General features: G+C 41.3%; 1 long non-coding RNA gene across 1 annotated transcript in view; it reads left to right on the top strand.

Annotated features, from left to right (window-relative positions):
• The window catches only part of LOC123636904, a 117,242-nt gene that overhangs the window by 76,091 nt on the left and 22,926 nt on the right, over positions 1–18,225 (top strand). The gene's annotated exons all lie outside the window — the stretch shown is intronic.

The following is an 18,225-nucleotide window of genomic DNA, read 5'->3' as shown; positions in this document are numbered from 1 at the left end:
TTATCTGGACAACTGAAAATATGTAGAGAAAAATTAGCCAGGCATGGTGGCGCATGCCTGTAGTCCCAGCTACCTGGGAGGCTGAGGCAGGAGGATGGCTTGCGCCTAGGAGTTTGAGGTTGCTGTTAGCTAGGCTGACACCACGGCACTCTAGCCTGGGCAACAGAGTGAGACTCTGTCTCAAAAAAAAAAAAAAAAAGAAGAAGAAAAAGGACTGGCTAAAAATGTCTTGTTATACTAATATGTCCAGGACATTTCACATACAAAGAACTGGTTCCCTCTTCTTCGCTAGAAGTTTCTAGAGGCCCAACATATGCCAAGATTCCCTTTGGGAATTAAACATAGACAAGGGCCTCAGCTGACAAGGACACGTGCTGTTCACTTTCAGGGATGGAAGTGTTGCCAAGATCAGTAACGGTGGTGGCTCATCAATAATTCTGGGAGTGCTCCACTACCAAACAAATCTAAAGGAGCCAAGTATCTGCTCTAGACCATCAGAGACAGGTGGAGGATAAATATAGAATAAGTTCCTGGGACCAGAGATGCTAAATTGAAAGCAAGGAGACCCCATTAGGCAGGATTTGCAACTGGGGTGGAGGTTACTGCAATAAGGTGCATAGAGAGGACTTTAGGACCAGTACTCAGGTCTGCAGCACCTGGTCCAGTGCTCTCTCCACCACACCAAGCTGTATATGTTCCTATTATAAGGTTTAGAACCTTCTGCCATTCCCTTTTCCCCTTTGGCCTCCTAAAATTGCTTACCTGAGTGAGAAGTTTTGAGCATACTCCAATACCAGACCTGCCTTGGCAAAAAGAGGTCTGGGGCTGACTTTGCCTCAGAATAAGATTTATATATTATGGGACTCTGATTGCTTACCTCACATATCCTTGATCCGTCATAACTTCTGGCAGCTGTTATCCATTAACCCATCAGCCCTTCTGTTTTTCTGATGTCTGATAACAGGGCCTGCGCTTGTATCAGCCTGATACTGTCTGGACATTTGTACCATTGGTGTTCGTCACTCTGCACTAAATCTGCGATAATAAGATTATTCACTTTTTATGTGGTTTCAGGTTAGCTGTGTTCACAGACAAGTCACTCCAGGCAGAAGCTGCCATCTAACTTGGGATGTGAATTTCATACAACCGACTTATGAGGCTCCATGGGGCTTAGTTCCCTTGGGGATATCAGTGTTGACCTGGGGAGCAGGGATTTAGCAACCAGATCAGACCAGTGTGGGGAGGAGTCACTGGAGAATAGATGAAGCTGCAAGTCCTGGCCTGCAAAGGTATCCCAACAATATGGCCACACAGTGCTGGTGATGGGAGGTGCAGGCATGTACTTCATGATTCGTGAGAACAGAAGGCCTTCAGAAATTTAGGCAGGTGGACAGGCAGCTGAGGGAAATCTGAGATTGGGTAGCAGGGGCCCGGACACAGGATTCAGCTCAGAGGTGGGTGTTGATGATGGCAGTAGTGCTTGGAAAGAGAAGGCAGAACTTCAGTTCTAGAAGAACTAGGATCTGAACTTGTTTCCTACTTTTTCCCAACTAGGGCTTTGGTTACTTGCTCTCCATAAAAGGCTTCTTCAGTTCTGTTCCCTTAGGGAACATCTCTAGACCTTCCTTCTCCAAACCTCCTGCATCATAACACAAACCTTAGGGCTCTGGTTTTGTGTCCAGCTTACTCCTTTGACATGACCATTGAGTTTTTTCCCTTTTCCCAGACTGTCCATCCCAAAGGTGAGGAAGGAGCTGTTGGCCAGCTTTGTGCATGCATAGGTCCATCCTAGTTGCAGATACCCTGACTCCAGGACCCCTGCATGCCTGGAAGAAGAGGTTAGGTGTGATGGAATAAGTAGTTTCTGAAGACAGAGGTGAGGTCTTAGGGTTAGGGAACTAGTTACTAGTTACCTAGACACTAGGAAGGGCAGACTGGGTTTGAGAAACAGTGCAAAATTCACCTGTTAGAACGGGGGCAGCAAATCTCAAAGTGTTTCTCAAATGTTTCCTCCCTAAGGTTATTAAACTTCAGTAAGCTTCAGAACCAGGGCCTGAACAGATTCTGTCTCTAGGTCTGAGGTAGGGATTGCAGTCTAGAAATCTGACATTTTTCTTTTATATCTTTCCAGAAATATTTTATGCACATTAAGCAAAAACTGCATATGTATTTCCCTCTTTTTACTCACATGGTGGCATACCACACACACTGTTCTGAACCTTGCTTTTTTTTTCACTTAACAATGTTTCTTTGAGATTATGCCATACCAGTATATATGAAGTTTCCTCATTCTTTAGCATTCCACTGCAGGAGTATACCATAATCCATTTCACATCTGCTGCTGATGAACATGTAGGTTGTTTCTAATCTCTCCCACCTGTAAACAATGAATGTAACAATGAGTAACTACGTACATATGTCACTTCATACAGCAGTGATTATATTTGGATACAGTCTTAGAAGTGGAATTGCTGAGCTAAATGATAAGTGATTTTATAACTTTGATAGATACTGCCAAATTGTCCTTCACAGAAGTTATATTAATTTACACTCCTACCAGCACGAGTGCCATTTTCCCACAAACTTCGGCTGATAAAGTATATTACCAAACTTCTCATCTTTGCTAATATGATTAGTCAAAAACGGTGTTGCACTGTTGTTTAAATTTACATTTATTTTAACATGAAAGAGGAGGATAAGCAGATTTTTAATGTGTTTAAGTAATTTATATTTTCTTGTTGTGAAGTCTATTCATTTTCTGTTGCCATTTTTATACTGAATCTTGTGATCTTTCTTTCATTGGCTTGTAGGAACTCTTTATATACTGGGGAAGTTAAGCCTTTGGCTGTGATATGAGTAGCAAATATTTTCCCAGCTTGTCATTTATCTTTTGACTTCTCTTTAGGTGGCTTCTACAGGGTAGCTTTTTATTAAAAGTTTAATTATTATTGAATTCCTTAATATTTTTATTTTTTAATTTTTATTTTATTTTATTTTTTGAGACAGAGTCTCACTCTGTTGCCCAGGCTAGAGTGCCGTGGCATCAGCCTAGCTCACAGCAACCTCAAACTCCTGGGCTCAAGCGATCCTCCTGCCTCAGCCTCCTGAGTAGCTGGGACTACAGGCATGCGCCACCGTGCCCAGCTAATTTTTCTCTATATATTTTTAGCTGTCCAGATCATTTCTTTCTATTTTTCGTAGAGACGGGGTCTCGCTCTTGCTCAGGCTGGTCTCGAAGTCCTGAGCTCAAACAGTCGGCCTGCCTTGGCCTCCCAGAGTGCTAGGATTACAGGCGTGAGCCACCGTGCCCAGCCGAATTCCTTAATATTTTATTTAACAAATGAAATATTTCTGAGTTTTATGTTACATTTAGAAAGATCTTTCCCACTCTATGATTATAAAAAAATTATCTATAGATTCTTTTAGTACCTCTGTAGATTTTTAAAAATATATTTAAAGTTTCAGTCCATATGGAATTTATTTTAGTGTAGGATGTAGAAATTGGTTCCAACTTTTGTTCAGATGGATATCCAGTTTCCCCAATACCATTTATTGAATAATCTATTCCACATCTCATTATTGCCCATAATTTGAATTGTTCCTTTTATCATATTCTAGATTTCCATGTGGATTTGGGTTTAATTCTGAATTTTCTCTTCTGTGACTCTACTATGTCTGTCTCTTCATGTGCCAATACCACACTATCTTAATTGTAGTTGCTTTAAAAGGTAGTTCTGATGCAGGTGATCCATGGAATGCACTTTGAGAAACACCACCCTAGGGACTAGTGTAGTACCAATCCTGTGCAGAATAGGATTATTACAAGGAAATAGCATTTAAAAAAAAATGATTTCATGATTCAAACAAATCCATCTGCTTCACACATGTGAAGCAGCTTTTACATCTTGACAGCAGCAAGAAATATATACAGGTAATGGATTATATCCTTCTTTGTTCTATTTTCCAGGTCAATAATATTGGCTATTATACAGACCAGAATTTATAGTTGAGTATTTGGCTGTAGGAGTGGCTACAATACACTGCTGGCGTGACTGAACAATTTTGACAATTTCAGAAAGAACATGGGAAAGACAACAGACTGCTTCTTTTGTAAATCTTCACATTTTTTTCTTAACAAAAGTAAATCCCTTTAGACTTTTTTTGGTAGGAATTTTTGTAAGTTGTTAGTTTTGTTTACTTGTGTGGCTCTTAAATTAATGTAAGAAGTACATTTTGGCTTGGCACGGTGGCTCACGCCTGTAATCCTAGCACTCTGGGAGGTCGAGGTGGGCGGATCGCTCAAGGTCAGGAGTTCGAGACCAGCCTGAGCAAGAGCGAGACCCCGTCTCTACTAAAAATAGAAAGAAATTATCTGGACAACTAAAAATATATATAGAAAAAATTAGCCGGGCATGGTGGCGCATGCCTGTAGTCCCAGCTACTCGGGAGGCTGAGGCAGTAGGATCGCTTAAGCCCAGGAGTTTGAGGTTGCTGTGAGCTAGGCTGATGCCACGGCACTCACTCTAGCCAGGGCAACAAAGCGAGACTCTGTCTCAAAAAAAAAAAAGAAGTATATTTATGTGATAGACATTGGTATCGAGTCCACATGCATAGATTTATAGATTCACAGACCCCCTTGCAATAGTAAACAACTGAAATGGATCAGAAAGTATATCCATGTACTTCTACTGAAACAGATTTTACACATACATAATCAATTCACTCATTCATTTGACATGGGTTAATGGAGCTCCTATTATTCTGCCAAGAACTTTGAACATAGGTAGCAAAACCAGGAAAAAAATGATTTGTGCACATAAAAACACTAGTATTAGTTTCCCAAGATAGCCATAACAAAACACCACAAACTGCTAGGCTTTTAAAAATATAAATTTGTTCTCTTACAGTTCTGGAGGTCAGGAGTCCAAAATCAAGGTGTCAATAGGGCCATGCTCCCTCTGAAGGCTTCAGGGGAAATCCTTCTTTGCCTCTTCCTAACTGCTAGTGGTTTTCTGCAATCCTCAACTTTCCTTGGCTTGTGGCTGCATCGCTCTAGTTTCTGCCTCCGTCCTCACATGGCTGTCTTCCCTTGTCTGTGTCTGTGTCTCTTGACGGCCTTCTTTTAAGGACACCAGTCATTGGATTTAGAGCCCATCCTAATCTAGTATAACCTTGTCTTAACACGATTTACATCTGCATAGACCTTTTTTCCAAATAAGGTCACCTTTACAGGTATTGGGGATTGAGACTTCAGCATATCTTTTGGGGGATCACAATTCAACCCACAACAGTACTTATCAAAATATAAGGCAGAAAAAATGTCGGTATTAATCAGAAGCCACTTAACTGGTCAAGCTCATTTTAACACATAATTTTAAAATAATTGCCTAATTAATTAATTAGTTCAGTCAAATGGGAATGGAGACACTGGGAATAACAGATGGCAGAGTCATCACATTTATTAGACGGCTCCCAGCTAAGACCATAGCACTGTGCACAGACGCCATGTTACTTGAGTATGGCTTGGATTGTCAGGAAGAGGAGGAGGGTTTGAGGTACTCAGGGGAGAAAGAGGCCCTTTAGAAGGGGAATTGGGATACTGCCAACAAGACACATCTCCACAATTTCAAGGAGAGCCTGTCCTGGTTAGGCACACTACCCCATTTCTATGGAAGAGACACCCCCGTGGTCTGCTCTTCTCCTTGGAAGGCGTGGTAGAGACTAAAACACACCTCCTGCTGCCCTGCTCCACTGTGGCTGCAAAATAACAAACTGCTCAGCACTCCCCCTTCTCTGCTGTTGGGAACCTTGGCCTGGGCCAACCTTCCCTAATGTGAGATCCATTTCAGGCCAGGAACATGATTCTCAAAACACATTTACATGTCTTTGATTTCCTACCAGGCCATCCCTTTTCCAGAGCCAATATTTTCATACAGATGGTACAGCGACTGTGGTTAGGATTCCATTTTATTTTGTCTATTAATATTATTTTTTAAATATAGTAACAGATTCAGAATCAGGAGCTCCAGAAAGAGTCCATATTTTTCCACTGGTGACATGAAGAGCGGAAACAGAAGTTCTATCTGGCAGTAGATTTCGAATTTTTTTAGTGTGCTGCACGGAAAGGCAGCCCTCAGCTGACCAGTGCCGTTGCTGTAGTTTGCCTTCAGCTGCGCACAGCTGGTTTCTTCCCTCACCACTCCCAAGGGGCTCAATATCCCTTCTGTCTTCCCCTCCAGGCTGTGAAAACCCACTCTCAGAAAGGCATTTGATAATCGCACTTGCACAGTTGTGTTAATGGCTGATAAGTGGTAAAAGGAAGTTGGTGGGATGTGGCTAAAAGTAAATTTGAGTAGGAATCCAGTCTGGCTTGTGTGGATTCTACTACAGATGGTTCAACCTATGATTTCTGACGTTACCATGGTGCGAAAGCAGTAAGCAACTGGTGATGGGGCTACATCCGGATAAACCTATGAGTTGAAAACATCATAAGTTGAAAAAATACTGAGCTTTATCAGGTTCTCTCTTATTCCTGAAGAGCACATCTAAGTTAGGCCCTAGGGAAGGTGCTACTCCCCATCTTCCATCCTAACACTCCCATGGGTCACTGTAATACTATCATAAATGTTTTCTTCAAGATTATCCAGCCATTTTTCACTAAGTGGAGTCCCCTAAGAAAAGGAACTATGTATTTTGTCATTAATTTATTTGTTCATTCAGTTATTTATTTGTTACTATAAAATTAGTAATAATCAACTCTGAGTTATTCCTATATGTCAGGAAATTTGCTAATATTTTCCCCTATTATCTAATTTAATTATGCCAACAACCCTGTCATGTAGATACTATTTTCTAACATATTTTTCAAATGGGGAGACTGAGGTACAGATATTAACTGTCCAGTCACATAACTAGCAAATGGGAGAGTCAGGTTTCTACAGGTTTCCCAAGTGTGTGCTTAGTAGTCACTGAGTGGTATAAAAGGGATACAAATGATAGTATTTGCCCTTCAGGGACTTAAAACTTAGGTGGGCATATAAGATACATAGCATTTAAGTAGCCAAATGGGGCAGTATAAGGCTAAATATTAAAATAAATATAATATGGACAAAGGAAATTAGTGTGGGCTGAACCAATAAAAGACGATCTCCTAGGCACTGAAGGGTGAGATGTGTTTGCAAAGGTGTGGTATTCAGAACTCTGAGTGGTGGGGAAGGGTAGGGAGGTAGACCGGCCAGGGGTGAGCTTGGCAGGTGGAAAAGGGAGGTCGCGTCTCCACAGCCAGAACAGAGTGGTGGGCCTTGAGTGTTTGGGAGAGAAGTTTAGACTGTCCTACCAGACAGTCAATGGGAAACTGGTGAACATTTTTTAATGAGTGTGACATAATCAAAACTGTGCCTTCAGAGGATTAAGAGGTGTGAAGGAGGAGAACTAGGAACCTAGAAAACTATTCAGGACATTCCTTGAGCAGTCTACAAAGGAAATAATATTCTGAACTAAGTGAATGACAGTATAAATAGCTAGGAAGAAATGAGGGCTAGGAGGAGATATTTCAAAGGAAGAGCTGATAGAACTTTGTGATTGAATAAGTTATGAGTGATGAGGAAGAGGATGGAATTAAAAAAATAACTGCTAGGATATGAATTGAGGAGACAAGGAAAATGGTGGTAATAAAACTGGAAAGTTGGGGGAGGAGGATGTATATGGTTTTAGACATTTTAAATTTAATTATTGATGATATCTGGACAAGATGTTCAATTGGAGCAGGAACTGTGTGACTCTAGCCTGGAAGAGGGATGAGGATTGGGAAAGGAAAGTTGCCTGTCACCTGCAGAATAAACATGCCAGTGCCAGAACAGGGATGGCTGGGACACTGCTGTCCTAAGAAGTCAGACATAGCTAGACCCTGGCCAGGTTGGTATTGTGTTTTTTATTTTTATATATACATATATTTTGAAACAAGGTCTCTCTCTGTTGCCCAGGGTAGAGAGCAGTGGTGCCATCATAGCTCACTACAACCTCAAACTCCTGGGCTCAAGTAATCCTCCTTCCTTGGCCTCCTGAGTAGCTGGAACTACAGGCACACACCACCACATCTGGCTAATTTTTTAATTTTTTGGTAGAGATGGGGGTCTCACTACATTGCCCAGGCTGGTCTCAAACTCCTGGCCTCAAGCAATCCTCTTGCCTTGGCCTCCCAAAGTGCTAGGATTACAGGCGTGAGCCACCACACCCAGCCTTGTGTTGTATTATTATGAGTGAGGAAGAGTGAATTCCGTTCACATCAGCTCATCCAACACTTATTAAGTGTCTACTGTCTGTGTGATTACTGAGGAAATGACAGTACGAGACATGGTTCCTAACCTCAAGGACCTAAAGTGTGGAAGTGGGGAGAAAACAAATATATACAAATAAATAATATAAAGCATAATACCTAAAATAATAAAGGCATGTGCAAGACATGGAGGAGATGAGAGAGTCATTGAGTTTTGGGGGAACAGAGGGAGGTAGCCAGGGAAGGATAACTGAGGAGCAGACTCCTGCACAGCATTTCATAAGATGAACAAGATGAATGGAGATTTTCCCAGGAAAATGGAATATTAGTACATGGAGTACATGGCTTAGCTCAAGGTTTGGGGGAACAGGAAGGGTATGGCAGGAATTAAGTAGGTGACAGAGCCCTGGCCAAGCAGTCAGTCCAGGAACCATGACCAGAGATTGAGCCCAGCAAAGAACTGATCTATTAAAGAGGAAACTGAGGCACAACCCACACATATGACAGGACAGAGAAGAGTGAGGAATAAGCAGGCCTGAGTGGGCATGCTGGTGCCATGCTCATCACTGATGTGTGAGGTGCCAGGCCTCTGGTCATGTGACTAATTCAAGACCTTTGCAGGGCTGGGTGTGGTGGCTCACACCAGTAATCCTAGAACTCTGGGAGGCTAAGGTGGGAGGATCTTGAAGTTAGGAGTTCAAGACCAACCTCAAGAGCAAGAGTGAGATCCCATCTCTACTAAAATAGAAAAAATTATCCGGGCACGGTAGCATGCACCTGTAGTCCCAGCTTTTCAGGAGGCTGAGGCAGGAGGAAAGCTTGAGCCCAGGAGTTTGAGGTTGCAGTGAGCTATGATGACACCACTGCACTCTAGCCAGGGCAATAAGAGCAAGATTCTGTCTCCAGAAAAAAAAAAAAAGACCTTCCCAGGTGGAGAACCTCATTTTGAAAGCATTTGCTACCTGCTGGGCTTTGGGGGCAGGAGGACCAGAACTCCTGGGTGACTGTCCCCCGGAGACTTTTGATAAGTGAGGCTTGATTGACTCCTTCTTCATGAACTCTGTCATGTTCAGACTTGGCTCTCTTCTGGATTATTAAAATAGTTTCCTAATTGGTTTTTCTGCTATCTAACACAAGCTTCTCTGATCCATCTTCCAGACAGCCCTCGGGTGCTTTTTCTAAAAAGCAAATGGGATGATGTCACTTTCCTGCCTAAGATCCTTCAGTAGCTACCCACTGTCTGCCAGGATGCCCCCTGCTCTTTAACAAAGCCCCTCACAGTGTGGCCCTGCCAGGGGCCAGTGTTTTAGGGAGATAATGAAGCTGAAAAGGCAGGGCTCCTCACCTCCGGGGCCTGGGAGGAACCTAGTGATGTGTTTACATGGCCATTTTGCATTTCGTTTTATAAAAAAAGGTCCCCCAAGGTGTCAAAGCTCCAGGCCCCACAAAACCTGGCTCTGCTCTGTGGGCCCTGTCCATCCCTCCGACCTCATCTTGTGGTGGTGTTCCCTCTCCCCTCTCTCTCTCCCCCCAACAGCCCGAGGTCCTCGGAACACGCAGCCCGGAAATTCTCCCACCACGCTGGCTGTTCCTCAGCACTCCAGTGAGGCGTCTCTTCTGGGGAAAGGCTGCCCTCAGCCCCCACACCCCGCAAAGTGCACAACCTCCTCCTCCGTGCTACCCTGTACCATGGGTGTACTGCCGACTCCCTGCTTGCGCCGCGCCACCGGGCAGCTATCTGTTTATAGAGTATGTCCGCCCCACCGAGCTGGGACCTGCCCTCGTTCAGGTGTTCCCAACACAAAAGCAGGGCCTAGGGTGAAGAGGCAGGTCTCAAAAAAGGCTTGTTAAACTAACCTGGAATGAAATGCTGCCTCTTATAATTCATAGTATGTCCACAATAAACCGTGACTAACCAGTGCCCTGGAATAAGTAAGACATTTAAATATATTATCTCAGAGATCATGATAATGAGAAAGTGGTATTAGGTTGAACCACATGACATTACCAATATTTGACCGTGTTTGGTATATAAAAACAGCAATTTCATGTAGCTCTACCCAGTGGATTTAAACCAGATCAGTCTGACTCCAAGGTCAATATTGTTTCCTGTAGGGAGGAAGAGCCAATCCTGACGGGCTGAGATAAAGAGATGGCAGGAGCCTGGGAGAGTGAAGGCTGGTGGGTGCAGGGCATACCTGCAGGGTCACGAATTGGGTTACTTAGTGGAGGGGCACAGGTGTGCTGACAGCCACAGTTGCAGCTTCAAGCAGGTAAACTGACAGTTCATCGTGTGGGGAGAAGTACATGTGATAATTCTTTTTATATCTATTTTTTCCCTATAGGCCATATATTAACCAATCATAGTCAAAATTATCAAAATGTTTATTTGTTTTCCTTTTCTTCAATTAAAAGTAATCTAAAGGAAAGGATTCCATTATTTTTTTTAGAAGGAGGAGGGGAAAAAAAAACCAGAATTGACAGAGTTTTCTCTATTAAGATTTTTAATAACGACTCTTTACAGGTCCCATGAATAGGAGAGTTCCCTTTATTTATTTCACAAGATCATGTTTTAAGTACAGCATCTTTACATGTTACCCCTTGCATAATGATTTTGAGAAGAGGAAATTGCTTTTATGTTTTGGGAAAGCACTTGAATGCCAGGAACATAAGTGAAAAACCCGAGGCAGGATTCCTACTGAAGCCTGAGAGAAAACAGAAAGCTTCTAGTCCCATTACTGTAGCACAACTCACAGTCACAATTAATGTAATTTATAAAAAAGTTATTATCAAAGGGGATATGTCACCAAGTCCCACCAGCTCAAATTGTTGATCTAAGTTAGCTAATAACCACTTTGCCATAACCACTTCTATTTACATGCAGAAAACAAAATTGATAAATTCACGTGGGCCACACCACAGTTCCTTCACCAACTCTGCCAAGGCATTTTTGCACATTGGGGAGGAAGGATTTTGAATTGATTGTCTAGAGCAAGATGGTAGAGTGCAAGAACCTAAAATGGAAATTGGCAATGAAAGCTCAGAATATCTTTAAGGAGGCTGAACAACTTCAAAGCACAGGTCAGCAACACCGAATGCCAAATGAGGATGGCAAAAGACTTCTGACCACTGGCACCTCTCACAATGCACAGAATGACTTTCATTTTTTCCTGGCCCCTTTCTCATCTCCTTTCCATCCCACCCTGCATGGGCATCCAGACTAGGAACTGTTGATTTTACCTTCAGATACATGTATCCAATAAACCTGTCATAAACAGAGTCACTCCCAGGTCTCTCTCCCACCTGATCATAGGAATGTCCTCCTGTCACTATCAGCCCCAAACATACTTGCATGCAGCTGAGACCAAGACTAAACCAGGCAACTGCCACTCCTGCCTTCACACTGAACGGGAGCAGAAGGACCACAGATTTGGCCCTATGAGGAAACGTTTACTTTCTCCTTTGCTGTATCTATTAATAACTCCATTGACTCCTCTTCTTCCTATTCCTTTAAAGACTCCCAGGCCCAAGCAAAATTCCATCTAGAACAGAAGGAATAATATTGGTGTACAAATAAAATCTCTAAATTCTGAAGACCAGAAGTGAGAACAAGAACTCAAAGCTTGGCAGCCAATGGGTGACATATCAGTGAGGACAGCTAGATCTAAGATAGCCATCTACATGCTCAAGGATTTCCAGGACTTGCATCTTCCCAGGAAACCTGAGGAGTATGACATGGTACAATTGGCTGAGTCTTAGGTTGGGCATTAGAAGACATGGGCACTAAACCCCTCTTTGCACTAAGTAGCAGAGTGGCCTTAGACAAGCCACTTGGGACTTCCATTCCAAGTGCCCGGGTGAGACTAGATCAGTAATTCTCAACCTTTCTTCCCTCAGTGACACAAGACACATTCCCACAACAACCCCATGACCTTACCAGAATTTGAGGTTACCCTCATGGGATGGGCTGTGTTCCTCAGCTTTCTTTCCTTTTTTTAACACCTCCCCTCATTAGAAGACCATAACAATATAAAGAAAAATGATCTGAGACCGTTACAGGGTTAACATTCTCTGATTCTAAGCACAAAAGGTGGACTTTTTATTTGTGTTTGTTTCTGTGTCTGGGTGTGTCCCTGTCTGCCTCCTTAAAAATATTAAAATATTTGTTGAACAGAATTGAATTGGGTGGCTTAAATGTCATTCCCATTTTTGGGTCAGGAAAGGGGCTCCTCCTCTCTTTTTCACTGCCTTTTGTCTCCCTTCTCCTCCCATTCCTCCGTTGGTCCAAGAGGCACCTGGGAAGCGGAACAGGTGCAGCTTGGCATCAAACCTGTACTCATAACTTTAATCCATGGCCCTGTGAAGCGCTTCTAACCGCCAGGAGATTTGAGCTTTGCTTAGTGAGGGGACCTAATGTCAGTTTTCCTTTCCCCTTTCAGCAAGCAGCAAACAAGAATGTCCTGCAGATGGCCAAAGCCAGATAGACTTACATGGAACACACTGGAGTCTTTTTGTTTCTGTCCTCCCTATATTTTGGAAGCTCCAGCGGGAATGTGGCCTGAATTTAAACACTCAAGGCCGTGACCATTAACAGTGAGCACTTTTGTAGATTCATGCAGCCTCTCCTGCCTTTCCTCTCCCATGGCCTTGAATGATCTGTTGTTTGTGGACAATTCCCTTGTTGTACCCCAGAGAGCAGGCTGATCCTGGCTCTCCCATTGTCTCTTATATGGGCAAACAAAAGCAGTCTTCTTAGGCCAGTTCACCAAGCTGATAAAAGACTGATTAAAGCCTCTTTTGTGGTGAAATTTAATAGGTCTAGGTTGGGCATTATATTTGATTAACCCCAACCAGTCATTACATGGCATTATATGTACAGTACAACTATGCTCAACAGCTCTCAGCTGGGCGGAGCCTGTCTTTGAACTCCTGAACGGTGCTGACACTATAGGCAGGGTTGGTCATCGGCAAATGGAAGTCAATAGACTTATCTCTGGGGCCTAGTTTTCTCTTTTAGTGATGCCCTTCACCCACACTTTACGTTCCCTCTTTCTCAGGCACCTACTCAGTGCCCCATCTTAGTGACTGGGTAGTGACCCTCCTTGAGTAACCAGTCTCTGCCTTGACCCCAGCTCCGAAGCCTGGCCCACTCGGGATGCCAGGCCTTCTAAGAATGGGTCCATACTCTGATGTTGCCAGTTCTGCCTCTGTTCTCTCTAACCCTTCTCCCCTTCCCACCACACATATGAACCATGAGTTTCCAGCCATCTTCCTGGATTTCCAAGTAGTCCCTACTCACCTGCTCCTTCTCCTCCCATCCTTTATTGCCTGCAGGTCTGAGCCTGGTCTATGACTTGCCACCCATCCAACTGGATTTCCTCCAGCTGCCCCAACCCAGTGAGAGTGAGGGTTCCAGGTCCAAGGCCCACCTTGCTCCCCTGTACTTAACTTTTTCTTCCCCACAATGTCACAAGCATAGTGGAGCCATGCATCAGGAATCAAGAGTAAGATGCCAGCCTGGATAATCAGGGAAATTTATCCAGTGGGTGAATGGGTGGAACATCCATCAAAATTCCACTCAAACACCTCCCTCACCCAGTGTGTTCTCCAGGCTCTGTAGGCATCCCTCTATCACAGCACTGATCACACACTGCTTTAATTTTTGGTGTAGTTATTTATCTATGTCCCTTATAAGACTGTAAATTTGAGAGCTAGGGTCATGTTTTGACTGTGTTAGTTCAGGATATAGTTAGCCTTTATTTTCTTTGTTAATGAGTTCAATGAATTGAATGAGTGATTTGAAAAGTGAAAACCATACCCTAAGATATACAATCTCCATTCTTCACCATACAATGACTCTGCTTGACACCTCTTAATTGCAATATCACTTTTATAGGTAATAGACCTTTTGGGCTGACACAGTACTAAGATAGCTATACCAGCTTTCTTTGGTAAATATTTTCCTGGTTTCGCTTTTTCTGTCCTTTTTCTTTCAATCGTTTGATGTCTCCACATTTCAGGTTTGTGTCTTGTAAAAAGCATACAGCTGGATTTAATTTTATTATTGCCTGACAGTCTTTCTAACTTCACTAAACTAGACTAAACTATTAATAACTAAACTAGACTATTTACTTCACTCACAATGACCGATGTACGCGGACTTATGTTTACCATTTTATTTTGTGCTATTTGTCCTGCTTTTTAAATTTCTTTCTCTTTTGCTTGTCTTCTTTTGTACTACTTGATGTTTTAATCCATTTTTTTTCCTCTAGCTACTTTTCAATTAAACTTATCCTCTTGAGGATGTAAATCCATCTATTTTGAAGTGAAGATATTTTCTGGCTTATTAGTGCAGTGGGTCAATGGATTAGGCTTTTCATGGACACAAATAACTGATATCTGAAAATTTATGATGAAAATGATTTATCTGAAAATGATTCAATTACTTATTCGTTTTATTTTAAAAACACGAACTTGTAATGAAAACAATAGTGTGAATACCAACTATTCTTTAAATATGAACATTTATAAAACAAAATAAACATATCACAAAGTTCAAAGAAATACTACAATGGGAGCAATCATATTTTCTTAAGGAACTTAAAATTTTTTTTAAAAATTTCAATAAATTAGGGGGTATAAGTGGTTTTTTGTTACATGGATGAATTGTATAGTGGTAAAGTATGGGCTTTTAGTATTAATATATCTGTCACTTAAATAATGTATATTGTACTCATTAGGCAATTTCTCATCCCTTACCACCCTCCTACCCTCACCCTTCTGAGTCTCCAATATTTATTAAGTCATTCTGTATGACCATGTATACCCATTGCTTAGCTCCTACTTGTAAGTAAGAACCTGCATTATTTGGTTTTCCATTCCTGAGTTACTTCACTTAGGATAATGGTCTCCAGTTTTATCCAAGTTGCTGCAAAAGGCATTATTTCATTCTTTGTTATGGCTGGGTAGTATTCTGTGATATATATATATATATATATTACATTTTCTTTATTCATTTATTGGTTAATGGGCACTTAAGTTGATTCCATACCTTTGCAATTGTGCATTGTGCTTGTGCTGTGATAAACATACAAGTGCAGGTGTCTTTTTGATGTAATGACTTCTTTTCCTTTGGGTAGATACCCAGTAGTGGGATTGTTGGATTGAATGGTAGATCTACTTTTAGTTCTTAGAGAAATCTCCATACTGTTTTCCACAGAGGTTGTACTAATTCACATTCCCACTAACAGTGTATAAGCATTTCCTTTTCACTGCATCCACACCAACATCTATTGCTTTTTACTTTTTAATAGTGACCATTCTGACAGGGGTAAGGTGGTATCTCATTGTGGTTTTAACTTGCATTTCCCTGATGATTAGTGATGTTGATGTTGAGCATTTTTTTCATATGTTTATAACTCTTCTTTTGAAAAATTTCTGTTCATGTCTTTTGCCCACTTTTTGATGGGGTTGCTTGTTTTTTTCTTGCTAATTTGTTTGAGTTCCTTGTATATTCTAGATATTAGTCCTTTGTTGAATGTATAGTTTGTGAATATTTTTCCTCATCTGTAGGTTATCTATTGACTTTGTTGATTATTTCTTTTGCTGTGCAGAAGCTTTTTAGTTTAATTAAGTCCCATTTGTCTTTCTTTGTTTTTGTTGCATTTGATTTTGGGGACTTAGTTATAAATTCTTTGCCTAGGCCAATGTCGAAAATAGTTTTTCCTAGATTTTCTTCTAGAATTTCTATGGTTTCAGGGCTTATATTTAAGTCTTTAGTCCATCTTGAGTTAATTTTTGTATATGGTGAGAGATAAGGATCCAGCTTAATTCTTCTGCATGTAGCTATCCAATTTTCCCAGCACCACTTATTGAATAGGGTGTCCTTTCCCCCGTGTATATTTTTGTCTGCTTTGTGAAAGATCAGTTGGTTGTAGGGATATGGTCTTATTTCTGAGTTCTTATTTTGTTCCACTGATCTATGTGTCTACTTTTGTATCAGTACTATGCTGGTTTTTTTTTTTTTTCTGAGACAGAGTCTCGCTCTGTTGCCCAGGCTAGAGTGAGTGCCGTGGCGTCAGCCCAGCTCACAGCAACCTCAAACTCCTGGGCTTAAGCGATCCTACTGCCTCAGCCTCCCGAGTAGCTGGGACTACAGGCATGTGCCACCATGCCCGGCTAATTTTTTTTCTATATATATTTTAGTTGACCGGATAATTTTTTTCTATTTTCAGTAGAGACGGGGTCTCGCTCTTGCTCAGGCTGGTCTCGAACTCCCGACCTCGAGTGATCCACCTGCCTCGGCCTCCCAGAGTGCTAGGATTACAGGCGTGAGCCACCACACCTGGCCAGTACTATGCTGTTTTGATTACTGTAGCCTTATAGTAGAATTTGAAGTCTGGTAATGTGATGCCTCAGATTTATGCTTTTCTCTTGGGATTACTTTGGTTATTGGAACTCTTTTCTTGTTCCATATGAAATTTAGGATTGTTTTTTCCAGTTCTGTGAAAAAGGACATTAGCATTTTTGATAGAAATTGTATTGAATCTGTAGACTACTTTGGACAGTATGGTCATTTTAACAATATTGATTCTTCTGAGCCATGAGCATGGGATTTTTTTCCATTTGTTTGTGTCATCTATGATTTCTTTCATCAGTGTTTTGTAGTTCGTCTTGTAGAGATCTTCCACCGCCTTGGTCAAGTATATCCCTAGGTACTTTATTTTATTGTTTTGTAGCTATTATAAATGGGGATAAGTTCTTGATTTGATTCTCAGCTTGGTTGTTATTGGTATATGGAAATCCTACTGATTTGTGTTCATTGGTTTTGCAACCTGAGACTTTACTGAATTCATTTATCAAATCTAGGGGTCTTTTGGAGGAATCTTTAGGATTTTCTAGGTATAAGATCATATCATTGGCAAACAGAGATAGTTTGACTTCTTTTCCAATTTGGATGCCCTTTATTTCTTTCTCTTGACTGATTACTCTGGGTAGAACTTCCAGTACTATGTTGAATAGAAGTAATAAAAGTGGGCATTCTTGTCTTGTGCCAGTTCTTAGGGGGAATGCTTTAAAGATTTCTCCATTCAGTATGATGTTGGCTGTGTGTTTGTCATGTATGGCATTGATTATTTTGAGGTATGTTCCTTCGATGCCTACTTTATTGAGAGTTTTTATCATGAAGGGATGCTGGATTTTATCAGTGCTTTTTCTGCATCTACTGAGAAGATCATATGGTTTTTGTTTTTAATTCTATTTACGTGGTAAATCACATTTATTGATTTGCATTTGTTGAACCATCCTTGCATCCCTAGGATACAGTCTGCTTGATCATGGTGAATTATCTTTATGATGTGCTGCTGGATTTGGTTTGCTAGTACTTTGTTGAGGATTTTTCATAAGGAATATTGGTCTGTAGTTTTTTTGGTCATTCTTGTTGTGTTCTTTCCTAGCTTTGGTATAAAGGTAGAATGAGTTAGGGAGGATTTCCTTCTTCTTGATCTTTTGGAATAGTTTCAGTAGGATTGGCGCTAGTTCTTTGTACATCTGGTAGAATTTGGCTGTGAATCTATCTGGTTCTGGGCTTTTTTGGGGGGAGGATTTTTTTATTACTGGATTCAATGTCAATACTTGTTATTGGTCTGGTAAGGATTTCTATTTCTTCTTGATTCAAGCTTGGGGGGTGGTATGTTTTCAGGAATTTATCCCTTTCCTCTAGGTTTTCTAGTTTGTGTGCATAGAGCTGTTCGTAGTAGTCTCAGATAACTTTTTGTATTTCAGTGGTATCAGTTATAATGTCTGCTTTTTCATTTCTGATTGAACTTATTTTAATCCTCTCTCCTTTTTTCTTGATTAATCTAGCTATTGGTCTAACAATTTTATCTTTTAAAAGAACTAAATTTTTCTTTCATTGATCCTTTGTATTGTGTTTTGTTTTCAATTTTGTT

This window comes from Lemur catta, chromosome 4 (genome assembly GCF_020740605.2).
Source record: "Lemur catta isolate mLemCat1 chromosome 4, mLemCat1.pri, whole genome shotgun sequence".
In the NCBI taxonomy this organism is placed as follows: Eukaryota; Metazoa; Chordata; class Mammalia; order Primates; family Lemuridae; genus Lemur; species Lemur catta.
Note: the sequence above shows the minus strand (reverse complement) of the source record. Positions and strands in the feature narration are given on the sequence as shown.